The sequence below is a fragment of the Theobroma cacao genome, chromosome 1 (genome assembly GCF_053813885.1).
Source record: "Theobroma cacao isolate CCN51 chromosome 1, ASM5381388v1, whole genome shotgun sequence".
Lineage (NCBI taxonomy): Eukaryota > Viridiplantae > Streptophyta > Magnoliopsida > Malvales > Malvaceae > Theobroma > Theobroma cacao.
The window spans coordinates 22,677,486-22,685,646 of NC_142639.1; the positions used below are offsets into that span (position 1 = coordinate 22,677,486).

Consider the following 8,161-nt stretch of genomic DNA (forward strand, 5'->3'; position numbering starts at 1 on the left):
TGAAACTCTTAATCTCACCTTAAAATTCCTATTTGATCTAGTTCGAGGATTAAATAAACTTTGTTGTACCTCTAGGTACAATACCGACTTTTGTAAATTTTTTTGGGACTATCCTAGCATGCAATCATGCTATCATCACATGTAAGTCATGAATAATATTTTATAAGGTCGGGCTTTACAGCACTACCCCCCTTAAAATAAAATTTTGACCTCAAAATTTCACTTACCTGATTCGAATAAAAGATGTGGATATTGGTTTCTCATCTGGCTCTCGACTTCCCACGTCATCTCCTCCATTCGAGCATTCTTCCACAATACTTTCACCATTGGAATGCTCTTGTTCTTTAGCACTCGATCCTTTCGATCTAGAATACGTACAGGCTTCACCTCGAACTTCAAATCCTCATGCAACTCAATGGGAGGTGTCTCTAAAATGTGAGAGGGATCGGGAACATACTTTTTCAACATCGAGACATGGAAGACATTATGAATTCGATCTAACTCTGGGGGTAATTCAAGTCTGTAAGCCACTGGCCCAATCCTTTCAATGATACGAAAAGGTCCAATGTATCTTGGATTGAGCTTTCCCCTCTTCGCGAATCGAATCACACCTTTCATCATCCAATAAATACCACAAATTATCACAATAGTATAATCAAATAAGATTTAATACTTGGAAATTTCAAATTATTACCTTTCCAAGGAGAAACCTTAAGAAAAACTTTATCGTCGATTTCAAACTCCAAATCTTTCCTTCGTTTATCCGAATAATTCTTCTGCCTATCTTGAGCTGTCTTTAATCGCTCTCGGATAACTTTGACCTTATCGTTTGTCAAATCAATCAATTCCACATTCACCAATTTCCTCTCACCTACTTCATCCCAACAGAGCGGAGTTCGGCATTTCCTTCCATACAAAGCCTCGTATGGTGCCATCCCAATACTAGACTGAAAACTGTTATTATAAGCAAACTCCACCAATGGCAAGTGTCTGTCCCAACTCCCGATAAAGTCAATGACACAAGCCCGTAACATATCCTCCAAGGTCTGAATAGTTCTCTCAGATTGACCATCTGTCTGTGGATGAAAGGCAGTACTAAATCTCAATTTAGTTCCAAGAGCTTCCTGAAATTTCGGCCAAAATTGAGAAGTAAATCGAGGGTCTCGATCTGACACAATAGAAACTGGGACTCCGTGTAATCTCACAATCTCATCTATATAAAGTCTTGCCAGCCTCTCAATAGAATACGTGCTATGGATAGCCAAGAAATGGGCGGACTTAGTCAATCTATCCACAATCACCCAAATAGCATCCTTCCCACTTTGTGTCCGCGGCAAACCCAATACAAAGTCCATAGTCACATGTTCCCACTTCCATTCAGGAATCGGTAAAGGTTGAAGAGTACCTGACGGTTTTTGATGCTCCGCCTTGATCTGTTGGCATGTGAGACATTTCGCTACAAACTCTGCTATGTCTCGTTTCATACCCGGCCACCAATAACTTTCTTTAATAGTCCGATACATCTTGGTGCTTCCGGGATGTAAAGCGTAGGCGGAAGAATGAGCTTCCTCCAAAATAGCTCGTCTCAACTGATCATCCTTAGGGACACAAATTCGGTCTCTAAGCATCAAAGTACCATCATCGCTGAGTCTAAACTCACTAGCTTTTCCATCTTGCAGCTTTTGAACTTCCTGTTTCAACCAATCATCAGATTTCTGCAATTCTCTTATCTGATTCAACAATGAAGGTCTCACGATGAAACTAGCAAGTAGGGTTCCATCCTCACCATTATTCAACTGGATCCCTAGAGATTTCATCTCAAGTAACATCGGAAAATAAGAACTCCGAAGTGTTGCTAAAGACGATGAGGATTTACGACTTAAAGCATCCGCTACAACATTTGCTTTTCCCGGATGATAATCAATCACTAAGTCATAATCCTTAATCAACTCCAACCATCGTCTCTGTCTCAAGTTAAGCTCTTTCTGGGTGAGCAAATACTTCAAACTTTTATGATCAGAAAAAATCCGACAACGCTCACCATATAAATAATGTCTCCAAATCTTCAATGCGAATACTACTGCTGCCAACTCCAAGTCATGAGTAGGGTAATTCGTCTCGTGCTTCTTCAACTGTCGGGAAGCATAAGCTATTACTTTCTCATCCTGCATCAACACACACCCTAATCCCAACTTAGATGCATCGCTGTATACCACAAATTCTTTTCCACTAACAGGAAGTGTTAAAACGGGAGCGGAGGTTAACCGGTTCTTTAGCTCCTGAAATCGATTCTCACAAACATCATCCCACTCATACTTAACTCCTTTACGAGTCAAACGAGTCAGAGGAGCTGCTATCAAAGAAAATCCCTGAACAAATCTCCGGTAATAACCGGCTAAGCCAAGGAAACTACGAATCTCAGTTACCGTTCTCGGTTGCTCCCATTGCAAGATTGCCTCAATCTTCTTGGGATCGACATAAATTCCAGCTCCGGACACCACATGTCCCAAGAAAACCACTTCCTTCAACCAGAATTCACATTTAGAGAACTTGGCATAGAGTTGTCTCTCGCGCAAAGTTTGCAACACAATGCGCAAATGGGCAGCATGTTCATCATCATTCTTCGAATAAACCAAGATGTCATCGATGAATACTATCACAAACTTATCCAAGTATGGATGGAACACCCTGTTCATAAGATCCATAAAAACTGCCGGGGCATTAGTCAAACCAAACGGCATCACCAGAAACTCATAATGCCCATAACGAGTCCTGAAGGCAGTCTTAGGTACATCCTGCTCCTTAATCCTCAATTGATAGTACCCAGATCTCAAATCAATCTTAGAGAATACCATAGCACCTCGTAATTGATCAAAAAGATCATCTATCCGGGGTAAAGGGTATTTATTCTTGATGGTCACTCGGTTCAGCTGACGGTAATCAATACACAATCGAAGAGTGCCATCTTTCTTCTTTACAAATAGGACTGGTGCTCCCCAAGGAGAAATGCTAGGGCGAATGAAACTTTTATCCACCAAATCTTGCAACTGGGCTTTCAGTTCCTTCAACTCTGCTGGAGCCATTCTATATGGAGGAATAGAAATAGGTGCGGTACCCGGAAGTAAATCAATAGGGAACTCAAGCTCTCGATTAGGAGGTATTCCCGGTAAATCATCAGGAAATACATCAGGAAACTCACTTACTATTGGGACATCCTCTAACTTAGGTTCTCCCTTTGAAGTATCGATCACGTATGCCAAATAAGTCGGATACCCTTTTTGCACTAATTTTGAAGCTTTGATGGCCGAGATTACACAAGATGGTAATACTCGACGTTCCCCTACAAACACAATCTCTGCTCCCTCAGAATTCCGAAGAACAACTTCTTTTCGGAAACAATCCACGTTCGCCCGATGTGCAGTTAACCAGTCCATACCTAATATTAAATCAAAATCCAAGATCTCTAGAGGAATTAAGTCACCCCTAAATTCTTCCTCACCTACCCTTACCCCACAGTCTCTATAACAAGTATTTCTAATCAACTGTTCTCCTAGAGGGGTATGCACTACAATTTCTTCCTCTAATGGTGACAGGTTTCTATCAGTAATTGATGCAAATGTCGTACTCACATAAGATCTATCTGAGCCAGAATCTATCAAAACATAAGCATCTTTATCAAATAAAGACATAGTACCTGTCACTGCTCCAGGTCGGACTCGTGCCTCATCTTCTGTCACAGCAAAAACTCTTGTTGCGGTACGAGTCTGTGGTCTCGAAGGCGGATGTGACGGGGTATTACTCTCCACACCAGACCGTATGGCTACTCCCTGTCTCGGTGGTAACCCAGAAGAATCTCTCCTCTGTATATCTGTGCGAGCTGGTGGAGATGATGCAGCTACAGTGGCTCGTCCTAACTGTGGGCAATTACTCCTAATGTGACCCGTCTGTCCACATTGGAAACATCTTGTTGGCCCTCTACATAGCCCACTATGATAATTCCCACAATTTCTGCATCTGTCAAAACCTCCGAGACTCTTCCCAGAACCAGTCATAGCAGATCTGCTAAACCTCGAAGGTCTCTGCTGTGATGGTGGAAATGGAGGTCGAGGAGATGTCACGGAAACAGAAGTAGTACTCCCTGAAGTCGCTGAGTCCTTGCCTCTTTTTACTGGCTGACTAGAAGACATACCAGGATTCCTCCTTTTTGCAAACTCAGTCCGAATCCTTCTATTCTCAGTCGCGAGCTTCTCAGCCCGTAAAGCCATCTGTACCACCTCCTTATGTGGCTCCCTACCAATCACTGTCATTCGCTCTCTGATCTCATTACGGAGCCCTTCCTCGAAATAGCTGGCCTGATCCTGCTCAGATTTCACCAGATCCGGCACATATAACATCAACTCGTTAAAACGAGTCTCGTACTCCTCTACAGTTAGATTTCCCTGTTTCAAACTCAGAAATTCTCTCTTCTTTTCTTTTTGATGGAAATAAGTGAAATACTGACCATCGAATTCCCTGAGAAAATCGGACCATGTCTGAGGAGTAGCGGAACGAGATTTCACCGAATTCCACCAAGTACGAGCCCTCTTCTCTAATAATCTCGTAGCCACCATCAGCTTCATGTCATCATCTAATCCCATATCAGAGAGAGTCTCGGACACCTGATTAATCCAGTCCTTTGCTACAGTGGCATCCAACTCACCAGTGAAAGATACACAACCCAATTGCCTAGCCTCCTTCAGCTTCTTGGAAATGGATACATCCTGTATTGGTGGTGGAACTAAATGAGTAGCTGGAGGCACTACAAGTGGAACTTGACCAGTCTGAGCTTGACCAGCCATTGCTGCAAAGAAAGCTGCCAATGCCTGTGCTGCCTCAGTAGGCATGGCGGGAATACCAGTAGGTGGCTGAGGAGATGGAGGATGTGGAGGACTATAGGCCTGCTCAGCAGCAGGTGCTGCCCGAATCGTAGATGCAGCTGATTCCTCCTCTACTGTATCTGGCTGATGACGTTGGGAACGACCTCTTCCCCTCCCAACCGATCTAGTGAGAGGTGGGCGTCCGCGTCGAGGAGGCATTATAATCTATATAAAAAAAATACGAGCAAGTTTAGGTAACCTTAGGCTCTATATGCAAATGCATGCATTCTATTCAACCTAACCTAACTTAACTTAATCCGGGGCCACACTGATATTGTAAATATTTAAAACAACTTTAAAACTAAAAACTTTGATCTTGAAAACCAAAAGCTCTGATACCAATCGAATTGTCACGACCCGGTACTCCCCTCGAGCCCGTGACAACCGCCGCGGTGTCCCGGTAGACACTTATTGCCCGGAATGTCAACCCGAAACCCCGCAAGGCTTTACTATCAGTTTCTCTGTTTCCTTGTGAGCAACCATTGTCAAATATCGTGTTCTAAAATATTTTAAGCTGTTTCCAACTTTAAACAAATAAAATATTAATTTTTCGTCTCACAAGGGTATTTTGGTCATTTTTCTCAAAAATTTTAAAACTGGCTAAAACGTACTATACAAGTACAAAACACACAATTCATATTCAAAATGAGTTTAAAAGTCTAAAATCTTCATTTAAAATGAAATTATGGTTATTTGAATATAATAAGAAAATAAAAGAAATATTAAGTAAAATATTCTATTTTCTTATAAAACAATATTTATAGAGTTATACGTGAATAATTTTTATAACGTAAAAGCCAAATAAATTTATACATACTTAAATACAGTAAGCCAAAATATTTAATTTAATTTACAATAACAAGAGTGCCCCCGAATAAACAAAAGTAAAGAGGACTGTGAACCTACGATTTGGAAAATGCAGATCCCACTGTAGTCCTCGATGAGATCAGCTATCTACAGTCTATACTGAACCTGAAATGGGTGGAAATGAGGGTGGTGAGATTATAAAATCCCAATGAGTAAACAAACATCATCATAAACATCTAGAGTTGAGTACATGGAGACAATAAAGTAAATCATCATAAACTGGGTTATAGCATTAGAACACATTTTGTTCAAAACACGTAAAGAGGCTTATGAATCTCATAAAAATTTAGGCTTGTGCCATAAATCCATTCTCGGGGACACCTTGGCCGAGGCATCCTACCGAGACCGCCAAGGCTATTAAAATTCACATTTCACATAAATCATGTTTTTGTTTTGAAAACATAGCCGTTCCTTGGCGTTGGCTGAGTTCCCCCTCACGTGGTGGTTTAGCGTGAAGTGAACCCTAAACTTTACCCCAGGAGATACCCTACGCGCCTCTCCGTTCGAGGTAAGAATATAATGGGGTTTACCGTGCCCCTCTAAAAGGCTGGTCCACAGAAACCCCCTACTGCAGTGATTAATTAATATATAATCCACCATATAATAAAACTCAATAACATGATATGGCAATTTTTGTAATTCGTAGTTTTTCAAGGTAACCAAACAATTCGCATTTCAATACAATTGCCAACTAGCCAATCATGCTCGATTTATCATAAGCCAGTTAATTTAAACAATCAAATTGCCACAATTAACAGTCTCCGTGTACTCTATTTTTCAAAATCACTATTAATTTCAAAACAATTTATAATTTAATTTCATTGAAACTCATTTATTCATAAAACATGAAAATTTATCTTTTTAAATTCCTTTTTCCATAGAATTCATGAAAGCATTTAAAAACCACCCTAGATAATTAAAATGACAGTAAGTTTACTCACAATGTCTAGAATGCAGACTTTCGAAGCACTCTGTCTACTGGTCCTCGGATGCAATTTCCTTGCCTTTATCGGAGGACTCACCACCTTGACACAATACAAAATCGAGAGTTTCACCAAGTTAGTACTAAATCAAAATTAAACTAATTTAGATTACCAATGCATGATATGGAATGCAAAAATGCACTGGTAACTATTTAAACCCGGTATTGGCCTAATTCGTCTTATCACCCGATTAAATTCCTAACGGGTCCGTTTAAACTCCAATTTAATTCTTTTCAGTTTCTATACCTCAATTGCACCCAAATTAACTTAATGTCCCTCAGTGTGGTGCAAATTATCAGTCCCAACAACAAATTACGAAAATACCCCTAGTGGGTAAAAATTCGTATTTTTGCTCCGAAAATTCCCATTATTTTTCTAGGCTCATAATTCATCATTCCTTAACCAATTTTCCTAGAATAAAATCAAACTCATCCTCACTCACTACATGGTAAATTCAGCCATTAATGGTTGGGGGAGAAAATAAATTCTTTTCTTGTTGTTTTGTTTCTAAATATGCTAAACTAACTAAAAACACTAACATAAATTAAAATCAAATAAATCCAACAACTTTCTCTCTCCTAACCCATTTTTTTCAGAATTGAATTCATCATGAAAACATGTAATTTAATCATGGAAAATAAAGAGAAATGCTTGGGAATAAGAAAACTCAAGCTTAATAGAAAAAATCTCACCTTTTTCACTTAATTTCCTTGAAAATTCACACTTTTTCTTTGATTTTCTCTCTCTAGGGTTTTGTTTTCTCCTTTCTCTCTCTTGTTTCTTGCTTGGCCGAATGTTGAAGAAGAAGAATGGTGGGCTGATTTTTTTTTTATGCCTTTTTATTGTTTAATGAAATAATATTATTTTATTCATATTTTAAATATTTTATTAATTCATTTTTTTTTTCTAGCCATCCACTTGTCCTATTTTTTTCACCATGCATTCCCTTTGACTTATCCAAGTCTTAAGTGAAATTTCCAGATTTTTCCAAAGTTTTGGTGGAGCAAATTTTTCAAAATTACACTTTTGCCCCCGAACTTTTCAAAAATTACATTTTTACCCCAAAAATTGAAAATTTTCCATAATGCATAATTTTCACTCCTCATACTCATTTCACACTCCAAATAATTAAATTTGATCAAAATCCTTTCAAAAAATTAAATTTTCGATTTCGAATGGTAAAATTACCATTTTACCCTTTTACTCCAAATTATACCGAAATTAAAATTTTTCACTTCTAAACCTCAAATCTTACTCCAATAAGTCAAATGGGGCCAAAAATCTTTTCTAAAAATTTCCATTTTGTCCCAAGGTGGCAAATGACAATTTTGCCCCTAGTTAGTGAAAATTCCGATTTGACTCCAAATTGATCTTCAAACTCCAAATTACCATTTT

The 8,161-nt window shown here is 39.1% G+C and overlaps 1 long non-coding RNA gene across 1 annotated transcript; it reads right to left on the bottom strand.

Annotated features, from left to right (window-relative positions):
* Window positions 1-5,746: 5,746 nt before the first annotated feature.
* On the bottom strand, window positions 5,747-7,584 carry LOC148764663 (uncharacterized). The gene is made up of 3 exons (XR_016024176.1): window positions 7,459-7,584; window positions 6,725-6,808; window positions 5,747-5,888 (listed from the first exon to the last, which is right to left on the bottom strand). It is a non-coding gene; the product is annotated as an uncharacterized LOC148764663 (long non-coding RNA).
* Window positions 7,585-8,161: the final 577 nt, after the last annotated feature.